The 12,884-nt window shown below is 41.4% G+C and overlaps 1 protein-coding gene across 1 annotated transcript in view; it reads left to right on the top strand.

Annotated features, from left to right (window-relative positions):
- DCDC1 (doublecortin domain containing 1) overlaps positions 1–12,884 on the top strand; it is a 230,038-nt gene that overhangs the window by 113,296 nt on the left and 103,858 nt on the right.

Here is a 12,884-nt window from a genome sequence, read left to right as displayed (position 1 = left end):
ATGTAAGATTGATTTCCTGGATATTATTGAAATATCTCAGAAGCCCTCTGGCTTGCAAGCAGACATGGAGTTTTGACCAAAACTAATGGAAAGGGGTGACATTTATGCAGGTTTTTTTTTTAAAGAAAAAGATTGATGTGTACACTATGGAAGAGGATCACTGAGGTAATTATTGTCAACTTATTATGCATAGAAGAGTAAAGTATATGATTTTGTTACATGCGTTGTTCTACTGAAGTTAATTTTATATGAGTACATCATTTATGCATTTGATACATTTTTACCTATAATATGATACAAAGGTAAAATAACAATGTTAAAATTCAAAACTAATAAGCAATATTACATATACCCCTCCACTTTACTTTTTCTGCATTGGGTGTTACATGGCAATAAACTCACTGGATGCACTTAGGCTCTAGTACTCACAAGGCAGTTTGTATGAATATGAGATGTTTTGTATAATATTGAAATATATTTTATATATTTATTCCCTCTCTTGAGAGTGGATGTGGGCTTTGAAACTGTGTTCTATGTTCAAATAGAGATTGATCATAAAGGCACAATGATTCGCCAATTTCCCCATCTTTCCCGGCTGCTTATGGGTTCACCTTAGGATTTTAACATGAAATGTGGAATGGTATTCTGAGTGGGCATTCCATTATGTCGCAACGTTCTGGTCAGATGATGCAGCATGGTGCAACTTTCTGCATTGAGTTGATGAAACAACCCCAGGGATTCTTAATAGTGATGACATAGGCATAGAGTACCTCTTTTATGACTAACACCATGCACCTTCTGTGGTGACATTTCAGAACTGACAGACTGCAAAAAAGTGTATGGTAAAAAGATCAAATTCCTGAATGAGGGCCTGGGAGTGACAAGATTCTTTGAAAACATTGTGGAGGGGACTTATAACCAAAATCTGTTCTGTCCACAAGAGCATAGAGGATGAAAGAGCAATGTTTTCTATATTTTCATAATATAAAAATCACTGACTTTCATTATATCCTTGGAAATAGTACTCACAGGTTTCTAAAAATCTTTCAAACCTAAATCTTTAAACATTTCCCCCATTTACAACATTCCTTATGATCCAGGGAAACCAATTATTCAGCATTCTGCACAAAATTTACTAATACTTATTGTGGGGTGGGTGTCACTGAGAACCCAATTGCATTTGCAGATATTTGCAAGCAACCAGCACCCTCAAACCAGCAGGTGGCCAGACTTAATGATAACTCTCAGTTAAAGGCGTTTAGTTGACCACTATTCTCTGTTCACATAAAGATCTTCACAAAATGTGCTGTTTAGGGTTGCCCTCAACACTTCCAGGGCAATGTGTCACTGGCTTCCTTCACAAGAATCAATGAAATCCGTAGATTTGATTATCAGCTTCAACACTAAACTACCTGTGTGAGAGACAAGCTTGTCCCTTTGTGTGACCTGTGGGATATGTTTACTAACACTCTCCTGCAATGTTTCATGCTGCGTGAATCCTACAGTTGATGAACAATTAATGCCATTCACAGGAAGGTGTCCAATGAGGCAGCAACATGCCGTTCAAACCTGTGAAGTATGGCATACAGTTCTGGCTGTGTTGAGATTACAAAACATCTTATGCATATGATAGACACATGTGAGGAAAGAAGAAGGGGCCCTAAGCAGCTCAGAACCTAGGTGAGACAGTGGTTGAGAAACTAACACCAGGCTTACAGGGTTCTGGGAGAAATATAACAACCAATAACATCTTCCCAAATGTCCCTGGTCAGAGAATTAGCTGATTCTGGTTGGCACTTTTTTTTCCAGGCCCACAAATTCCCTGAGAGTTCCTTACCTGAAAATATAGACGTCACTAGAGCTAGATTATTGGTTCTCAAGAACATTTGACCCTTGTTAGTTGTACCAAGGAAAGGAAGGAAGTCATTCCCCTTTCTTCATAATGATACAGCAATCTCACAGAAGGAATCCAAGCATGAGACAATTCATTATTTAGCTAACGGTAGAGTGATAGTCTCTGTATACACTTCCAAATGCATGATCCAATAGTGGCCACTGTTGTTATTTTCAAACATGGTGGTTCTACAAGTCTATGAAAAAGCTACCTTCCATGTTGTATCAAGAGAGTTAACCTCAGAAATGATTTTTTTTTTTTTAACTGCAGGGCCATTTTGTGCAAATCTTTGTGTTGCTCTGCTCAGCAAGGAGCAGGATGTAGGTAAAACTTGAATTAGTTGTCTTTGCCTGTCATTGGCTCTTGTTCCACCTACTGTTGGTCTCGCTGCATTCTGCCCTGTCAGTCCCAATGGGCACCACTGATTAAGGGGCACAGGGGAAATCTACAAAAAAGATTGAAGAGGCTGAGAAGAAGCAGGTCATTATACTGGGAACCACTCCTGATTTCCCAGTTCATATTACACCTGCACAATATTAAATGATTTGCCAAGATTTGTGGCGTGCATAGATGCACATACAGAAGAATGGTGTGTGTAAATGAAAGATATTTCATGTAATACAAATTGATGCTGTTATTATGAAGACTTTGCAATACAAAGTGGCACTTGAAGTCTCACATTCGATTGATTTGTCTATTCCAAAACAAAATAATTAGTATGGCAGATGATTTCCCCCCCCTCCTAATAGGCACTTCTGCCATTCAGGCCAGTTCTTCCCAAAATCCAATGGGCAGAAGGTGTGGAATGTTGGTCATATGGAATAATGTATTGAAAGTGAACTGGCGGGAGTAAATGGATACTTTTATGGCGGGTGGCTTCGTAGAATGACTCCAAGGTAGAGCAAAGATCTTGCATGAGGCAAGTGAGACATCCTTGTCAGTGTAAACCTATGGCTTGTATCCAGGGTGGTGCAAGTAGAGCAGTGGGGCTTTCTCACTCCGTCCTTCCCACTGCTGTCACTGTGCACCAGAAAATACACTCTTGGGAGCCACACACACCAGTCCGGAATGTCATGGGATATTTCATAGGATTCCGTAGGGAGAGGGAAGGATCAATATAAATTGAGTAGAGGCATCTTAAGAGAGCAAAGCTGCCATACACATGGCCCCCTGCCCAATGCCACATTCCACACTATTCAAAAAATTCCTCCAAGTCTCAGGAGCAGCTTTCCAGGGTGCAATGGGATACAATAAGGAGGGGTGGAAGCACTGGCAGAGGAAGAGGAGTGCGGTGGGGAGTGCACCGCACCCGGCAGCACAATCTCGGGGTGCCATCGCAGCTGCCTCCCCACCCACGCTGAGGGCCTGCCCCTGCAGGCAGCACGCCACGCCCCCAGGGCGCATGTCACACCCCGAGACGCGTGGCAGCCCCGCCCCTGCCTGCTCTCCGCCCCCCGGTGCCGGAGCATGAAGCTCCGCCACTGGGTGGAAGCCCCATTGCACGAATCAAACTTCACTCAGATAACTCTGCACCCATGCCTTCATCTACTACTGCACCTATACATATTTATATCTGCCAAGTGTACATTTATCCTGCTTGTACCTGCATGCAGAAATCCACATTAAAAGCACAGCAAAATGCATTGCCTATATAATTTTAGGTATATGAATAGTCCCTATGACTTTTATGGGACCACTTGCTTCCTTACAATTGGGCCCTTTGGCCTAAATCAGTAGTTCCATATCCAGTATTTATCGGGCGGAAGTCCAGAAGATTTAATTTAAAAAGCTATACTTTATCTTTCATTGCCATCAATGGCAAAAAATGTTAACAGGGTTTTGTCTTGATCTATATAATATTGGCAATCTACCCTTTTCCAATAGAAAGAAAATTCCTATAAATCACAGGTGAAATATTTAGTTTATATAGATATAACTAAAATCACTTTTATTTCCTATCCTTTTTTGCAGTGAAGAATTTAAGAATTTGTTTTTTCTCATATAATTTTTTGTTTTATTTCTCAAAACATAACACCTGGGGTTTTGTGTTTTCATGAAAGAATTTTTCAGTGTACCTAACCCCCACATTGTACTTTGTGGAAAAATTATGATGGAGCGAATCTTTTCACTGAAAGCTCAAGCTTTTCCTCATGATTTATCTGCCATATAAATGTTCTAAAGGTTAAAGCTTTGAATTGGGGACAAATTAGCTTTCATTACATGCTTTAGTTGAATCTTGACAAAATTACTCAGCTCTCTGTTTGAGCTAGATAATTTAAATTCATTTTTCCCTGTTCTTTTTAGACACAGCAATACAAACGTGGTACAGACGTAGTATAGATGCTGTGTTTCGTGTTTTTCACCTGCCGGTGTGAGGTTGTGGTTGTTTGCATTCTTATATTAAATTGAGCAACTTACCTTTATTTAAATTGAATAGAAGTTGTTTGGGGGGGGGTGGGGGGAGAACCGTAGCAGCCAACAAAGCATGGTGACCCAGCTTGTCACCCAGTGACCTGTGAGAAGGAAATAATGAACTGTGAGTAGCTGTCATCTTAACTGCTTCTGACAGTTTGGCTATGGGCACATCTGTGTTAGTTGCATGGAAAGGCCTTTGTTGTTTTCCCACTAGTGACTTTGCAGACCGCTGTGGGGTTTGCTCGCTGCCCTGCTCCTCTACTTCCCTCCCGTTTTAGCAGGGAAAACAGCTGCCAATGATGGTCTTGACATTTCTTTTAATGATTTACTTGGCATTTATTTAATTATAAAGTACAAATCATATTGATGTATTAAGCATTTTTGGATATTTTGAGGGAAGTTAGGATCCTGCCACGGTTACAGTTTTGCAATCCATTTGGTCATACTTCCAAGCTCTGCATTAACTCTAAAAAGGTTTTGTCTCATGACTTGTCTACATAATAATTTTGGCTTTAGACCGTCTCAATTTTAAATGATTAATTTTCACATCAACATTTTAATCATTTAAAAACTACTACAGTACTACTACAATATTACTACTACTGCTGTCACAGTAGCCCCATGTAAACAATTGTAGTAATTATTATTACTGCATGTATGCCTGTTTTCCTTTCATGGCTTAGACCAGGATTGCCTTTTTTATTCTTATTTAAACTTAATGCTTATGAGCCAGAGATACGTGAAGGGAAATTAAATGTTCACAGTGGGCTTCTTGTTTTCCTTTCCCCGCACCATTTTCTTTGCCTCCATTCCTCTACCTTCACGTGTGAAAAATGCTTTTAAAACTCTCCTGACTTTGAAAAGCAGATTCTCTCACAGCAAAGAAAAAGAAATGCCCCACTTTCCACGCAGTGTTCCTTGTGCACACATATGCTCAGTGAAACACCAATTTTTAGAGTTGGAAACAGTCTTAATTGCTCTTCCTTGATGATAATTCATTCTCAAGTAAAACAAATGATTTTTCTTTCTGAACTGAGTAAAATAAATCTGGAGCTACTATGAAAGAAATGATATACAACTGATTATTTTGGGTCTGAAAATAAACGTGGGCATTTGGGGCAGTGCATTTCATGACAGTTTAAGAAGATTATTGGAAATGCGGACCCTAAATCTTATTTATAATTTAAATAAGTAGAACAAGCAACCAATGTGAACAATAAATTATGATCCATTTTCAAAGATGGCAATTTTATGAAAGTTTTATAACCCCTCTTATATCAACGACTGAGGGCCAAACTAGCTGGGACACAATTTACAAAGTAATTGTGTGATAGGCTTTTTAAAATGAGTAACTTGAATCCCAGTCTGAATTAGACATGCACAAGTGTGTTATTTGTATTTGGGGAGGAAAGCTTCCACTGATGTCCTGAACATGGTTGTTTTTCTGCAATGCAAATAGGTGGCATGACTCCCGAGTTCTGGATTAGGACCATGGTAGGAGAGGAGGTGCACTAGTGCAATGGGATTCCCCCTCCCCACCTCTATGTGTGCACCCTTTGCCCTCCCTAAATCTGCTCAAGCGGGTTGGGGGGAAACCCAGGAACAGATTTAGGGGGTACAGGGGAGGAGATGGGGAGAGTGTTTTGTGGTGCAAGGAAAAATGCTTGCACTGGTAGAATGTTTTGCTGTAGTGCAACCCCCCCCCCAATCTCTTAACCATGGTTAAAAATTGGGAGTTCCTCAGGACTGTATGCCTTTGCACCTCTCCTCCTTTCCCTTGAGGTTGTGTGTTCCCCTTTCCTCTCCCCCATTCAAATTGCCCCTCTTTTCCTTTTCCATCCATCCATCCATCCATCCATCCATCCATCCATTCTTTATTGGTATAATCCTTTCCTTTTTCAGTACTAACTATGCAGCATAACTGCAGTGAGTTAAGGGCTAATCATAAATATCTGATTCTGGTACAGACGTGAACTGTGGCTAGTGGTAACCATAATTTGCCTTACTCGGGTGGCGTAGCAAACTATGGTGACTGTGTGTCAGGCAGTAGAAGGGAGAATTGTTGCTGAAGCAGAGGGGGAGAGATGATCAGAAGAAGGTGCACTGCATGTTTCTGGCAATTGCACCATGGTTTGGCAGCAGCATCTGAACTAAGCCAGTACGTCTGCCGTGAGCCTATGTAAGAAATTAATCATCACATTCAATATCTACCAGGCTTGTATTTAACCAGTTGCCTCTGGTGGTAAAAAAAAGAAAAAGGCTCTATGTAGTCAGCTGCCCTTCCCCCTTGTGATGGGATAAAGCCACATGGTCAGCCATTACTGTGCATTTATGAGTTTATGCAAGGTTGTGCCATGAAGGCTTTCTCTTTTCTTTCTAGCCTTACAGTTGATAATCCCAGGACCATACTACATGCTTTTTGTTTGTGTGGAGGCTGCACTGCCAGGTGGATACATTCATCTAACCATAAAATCCTACCCCAAAGGAAAGAGTCCTGAAAAAAGCAGTTATCTGACTCCACAAGACTCCCCTGTCATTTCATAGTGTTTGCGCCTCTTTGTAAATGTGGATGTTTTTCATTTCATGTCCTTCCTCTGTCTCGTTCTGCAGTGCACATCTTATCTGACTTAAGCCCCCACAAACAGGATTGCATCCTGGAGAGTGGCTGTCATCTCTCCAGCAGGTCTGCCCCCATTTCATTACAATGCGGATGGGAAATCCCATTCTTGCCGCTGCGATTATAATAGTGCTGTGCAAGTGACCTACTCAGATGTTTTCACAGTATCTTTAAACATTGAGGAAGGCTTTGAGAAATGTGTTTAAAGAGAAAAGTATCTCCTGAAAGCTTGTGAATGAGATGTAAAGACGTGGGGATTTGTCAGCAAAGCAAGAGCAGTACAGGTTTGTGTGGGGTGCCCTCTGCCCCACAAGGAAGAGACAAAATAATAATAATAATAATAATAATAATAATAATAATAATAATAATAATAATAATAATAAATTTTATTTATACCCCGCCCTTCCTCGCCAAACCGGGCTCAGGGCGGCTAACACCAATAAAATCACAACAAAAACATAAAACAGTTCATTAAAATACAGATTAAAATACAATTTAAAATTAAATCTAAACGGCAGCCTCATTTTTAAGTAGCCCACCAATCACACCAAAAGAATGAAACATCAGGGTTAAACTGAAACCAACCCAAAGGCTAGGCGGAACAGCTCCGTCTTGCAGGCCCTGCGGAAAGATGCCAAATCCCGCAGGGCCCTGGTCTCTTGTGCCAGACTGTTCCACCAAGTCGGGGCCAGGACTGAGAAGGCCCTGGCCCTAGTTGAAGCCAACCTAGCATCCTTGTGGCTCGGGACCTCCAACAAATTAGTATTTGAGGACCTTAAGGTCCTACCCAGGACATACCAGGAGAGGCGGTCCCTTAGGTATGATAAATATATGACACAAATAAAACTAAGCGTATTTGAGAACAGAATATATGTATATTCTATAAAACAAATATGTATGCATGAAAATTTTGCAAGATAATGACTTGTGGCTCCTATGGAACTTAAGGTGGCATTGTGTTTACTCCTTTGGGCTGGATGCCCATGTATTTTTTTTATATGTGATTTATGTGTGTCTGTTTGCATGTGGCCTGGCAACTGTCCTTTATACTAGGGGGTGGGAATAAGATATATTGGGATTTGCTAGTTGCTCTCTGGTTTTCAGTAAATCAGAAAGGTCTCCTCTGCCCAATGCAGCAAGTAAAATTGCAAGTAAAAGGCATTATCTGCCACGAGTAGCCTAAAGCCAGTCACTTACTTCCCCTTCACGCTTAGTGTTCCTCACCTGTAAAATATGAGTATTGATTGATTATCGTTGAGCATATTTTTGCACAAGTGTGAGGGCTACTTTTAGAAATCATGTTAGAATCGCTATCTGTAGCAAACCAAGGTGTAGATTTTTACTTGGATATGCAGATTACCATGGGTATGAGTCATGGGATGCAGTTGATAATTGGGTCTGCCCTCTGATCCATTGTTTTGTATCTGGTTCTGTAGCCCCACCTCCAGCTCCAGAACTTGATGCAAAAGAGCAGCATGGTGGGGGGGAGACAGGACAGAACCAGGTGCAAGATGGGATTCCTATACAATGGAGTTCCCATTAAAAAAAAAAACAACACTCACCACAGACCTGAAATGCTCACTTATGCTTTACGTTGGAAAGAAGCGTAGAGAACCTCATGTAACCTGATCAAACTGTCCATTCGGTATATTCCATTGTGAAGGTAGAAGGTCATCCCTCTCCCCAAGAAATTAGCATACATGTTTTTTCCTGTAATTAAAACCCGCCACCTTGAGTTTCAGAGAGGTTGTTTTCTCTTTTATTTCTGAGATCCAAGTATTTGACAAATATCCAGTATTCCCCACAGCCCTTAATTTATGTAGGAAAAGCAAAGTTTCTCCATCATTTTCACATAACTTGCCTCCTAGACCACCTCTAGGTCTCATCTGAAGGCTTTCTGATTTGTCAGCGTTTGTGCTTCTGAAACAGCATCCCATTAGTTTATCTCTAATTTTTCCTTTCTCGTCGAGCCTCTTGTACTACTTAAAGCCATGCAGCACTTTTTGCAAGGTTTCCAATTGGTACTCTGCCTTTCTTCCAATGGAAGCTGAGGCTTTCTCACAGATACTCTCTTGAACTGTGTCATACATGTTTCTGGTGTACTCTTATCAGCAACATGCCCGTGGGTTCGTGGATGGCACATGCTCTCAGAGCTACAGCTGTTGTGTATCTTTCTGCTACACCTTCCTAGGCAATCTGCCCTTGGGTCTCCTGATGGCACACTTTCTGAGTTGCAGCTGTTTCTTCATCTGCCTTCAGAACTGTTTCCTCAGACATGTCCAGAGATGCCATGTAGTCTTCTCTACACACTTTCTTCATACGCTTCTAGAGGGAGTTTACTGCCAGGAAAATGCACTGTAGGGATATGTGATTCTGCTTTTTCTCTTAGAATGAGTTTTCCGTACTCCTCAGATTACAGACCAATGCTTGCACACTGTTAGTGTGATTTCCCAGGGCCGCTTCAGAAGAAATAGGAGTTGCTTACCTATAACTATTCCATTGGGTATACTTTTACAATCCTCCTTTCCCCATATTTGTGAGGGAATGTTGAAATGAAGAGCAGAACTGAGAAGGAGCTCTGCCCCTTCCAGGGGCAATCACTGGATAGGACCCCCCTTTACCCATTCAGTTCTGTAAGGTTTCCTTACTGCTGAGAGTTGCATGCATATTACTATAATTGGAATGGGCTAATCAGGAATAACTTCACTTAATAGATAAGCAATTTAAATTTCCTTCCAGTGTTAGGCCATCCATTACATATGCATACATTTTAAACATAAACTACTCTCAGTTGATTTAATGTTGCAAATATTGGGTCAGGGAGAGTAATTTTATAAGCTAACCACTTGATGGGGGTGATTAACCAGGCAGTTGTACAAAGGTGACAAAGAGTTAGGGAGGCATATGGAGTTAACTGTGCATCTTCAAGGAGTTGAAATCACATTTGCTGTGAGATGGATTAGAATATGATCCAATACAGTTCTTGTCCCCACTTAAACCAGAAATGAATGGATAACACCTTAGTTGTTCCCTGTTTGTTGTGGTTTGGTATGACAGAAACTCTTCTCAGTTTGGGGTGTGAGGGGAAGCGGATTGCTTTGGTGAGTATAAACTGTTATTGGATAGGCATATAAGTAGGATTTTAAATTGCAGATCACAGGAAGTTGCCTTATACTGAGTCAGACTGCTGGTCCATCTATCTCAGTATTGCCCACAGTAGTGGTCAATAACTCTCCAAGCCCTACCTGGAGATGCCAGGGATTAAATCTGCATGCAAAGCAGATTTGTGGTCTTGAAACGTACAGTTCTAAAACTTGGCTAGAAAACACAATATTGTTTACTTTTTAAGGGTGGTTTATATGAAAATCCATATTCCTGATTTTGGAATAGGGAGAGGTGTTCACAAAAAAGAAAGCTATAAATATTTAAATCTGCTACAAACTACCCGAAGTGACTACAGTGTTGCAGAAGTGGCATGTGGCACCCTCCAGAGCAGGGGTCAGCAAACTTACCAGGCCTTGGGCCGGTGCCTCCAGTGCCGATCATGCAGTGGGCTGGAGGGCGGGGGTGTGTGCGCCAATATGCACACGCTATTTCCGGTGTACTTCCGAGTCGGAGGAGCACCGGAAATAGCTTGTGCGCATGCACACGGGCCTCTTCTGACCCGGAAGTGGGCAGCCACGCCACGCCGGTAAGAGCGGGCAGCGAGGGTCGCCGTGGGGCCAGATAATGGAGTCCCTCGGGCCGTATCCGGCCCACGGACCATAGTTTGGAGACCTCTGCTCCAGAGTATGGGAAAACATGCTTGCTCCATCTTCCTTGTGAAGGTGGCTATCATATCTCCTCCCCCACTCCTTTTTTCCAGGCTACCCAGCTCCCTCAACCGTTCCTCATAAGGCTTGGTTGCCCTCCTCTGCACTCATTCTTAGAGGGACTTCTCCGCCAAACTGCTGCAAAGCAGGGTCCAGGAGGCTTAATGATGTAATTACTCTGTGAATCTCATTTGCACGCATACTTAATTTTTCATTAGATGTTATTGTTGATGGGAGTTGCAGTCCAGCAACATCTGGAGGGCACCATGTTGGTTACCCCAGTTTTATTGAGGGGAAATTACAGAAACAATTAATAAAACCAAACACTTTTCAATTAAAAATTCTCACGGTTGTACCCTGTCTTGAAAAGTAAAAGGTTCAGGTTTAAGCATAGAAATGTCATACCATCAATCAGCAAAGCTTCAGGGAAGTTGAAAATGAGTTGGTGGTGTCCATTTTTAACATAATCCACAATTAGAAAAGCTAAACATCTTGTACAGCTCAGTCTATAACTTTAAACCTTGTTCTCTCTTAAGGTGGAATGAAGATTCTAACAAAAACATTAGAGCCAAGGCAGGCCCAGCCCCAAATGTTTTGCTGCCTGTGCTGTACAAGATGGAAACTCCTCCACCCTCTCATTCCATGTACAAAAACTGACCCAATTGGCAGTTTAATCTTACTATGGCACTGGTCAGGGGGCAGCATCCGTTACTGCTTCTGAGGGTAGAAGGCTAGCTTAGGCAGGGCAGGGCAGACTATATAGCACATAAAGGTCTATCCACTCACTGCCCCACAGCTGCCTCACTCTGCCAGGCTAGCTCTGCCTATATTTTTACATATAAAACATTGTGATCTATTCAGGTGTTTCAAAACAGTAATCTTTAACCATTGCATTAGCTCCTAAACTTTGTGATGTTTCTCTTGAACCTACAGGTAGTGATGGTTAAGAGAAATAGGGGAGGAGGAGAATAATCTGTTTTGTTTCAGAATGCAAGATTCATTCTCAACTCTTTTCTTTTTTCCAGTCAAAGCTGATTTTTAAAAAGCACATATTCCACCACCAAAGCTTATTGCTTCCCATTTAAAATCATTCTTTTTGACTTTGCCAGAAGGGATATCAGTTTAATGCCTCATCTAAAGAGGACAGGATGCCCCCCCTTTCCCCTAATAGTCCTGCATGGTTGCGATGTCAGCATTGAACCTTGTGCTTAGACTCTTGTGTGGGCCTTCAGCTGATGACCTTCTGCCCCAGAGGCAAGAATGTTACTAATGAAGGCATGCTGGCTCTGAAAGTGGGGAACATGCAAAGATGAAGAAGTGGGCTCAACAGGTCAAACCAAAGCCATTTTGGTTCATGCTTTCCTCTAAAGAATGGAATCATCCCTCCCGGCCTCCCCTCCTACTGCCTCATGGTGACCTCCAGCCAGTTTTAACTTATTCACTGACCCTGGAATTAACACCTTTCATTCTATTAATACTTTCAGGATCTATGACCACAGCCTTTTCCACAGATCCCATATGTCTAACTTTCCAAGTATGTGGTGACAATTCAGAGAATTGTGTGCGACTTACCCAATAGTGTGGGTTATAACTTCAGAGGCTGCTGCTTTAAAAATAAATAAATGGGAGAGGGAGTCAAACGTCCTGCTTGGGTGTCTACCACACTTGAGAGTTTTGTCGCTTTTAACCTGTTGGAGTAATACATACTACTTAACTCAAAATAACTGTAATTGTTTAGAACCATTAAAAAATAGTAATAAAGTTAGTGCTAGAGAGAAAAAATAAACCAGACGCAACAAAGAAAATTGTTAGAATCCTGGAAATGTTGGGTTGTTGTTCTTTAAAGTAGCCGTGGAGATGAGCTTTTCAATATATGTAAGTTTTAAAAGATGATCCAGTAAAAGCTGTGCTATTTTATGCCACTAAAGGAGGTTACATATCTTTCCCATATATGGTTTCCTCAGTCCTTGCTATAGTTTCTAAAGAGACTACTAACCCTTATTTTGAAACTAGGGAAGATATTTAACTTCATTACACTAGGTTCCAAAGTTATGGGGGACAGTTCATGGTTTTTATTTTATTTTTAGAAGCAGTGTTTTCCAATAACTTTGAAGTTTGGCCGCAGCATGTGTGTCATATGCATCAG

Source organism: Lacerta agilis, chromosome 1, assembly GCF_009819535.1.
Source record: "Lacerta agilis isolate rLacAgi1 chromosome 1, rLacAgi1.pri, whole genome shotgun sequence".
Taxonomy (NCBI): domain Eukaryota; kingdom Metazoa; phylum Chordata; class Lepidosauria; order Squamata; family Lacertidae; genus Lacerta; species Lacerta agilis.
This window is presented reverse-complemented; position numbering and strand designations above follow the sequence as displayed.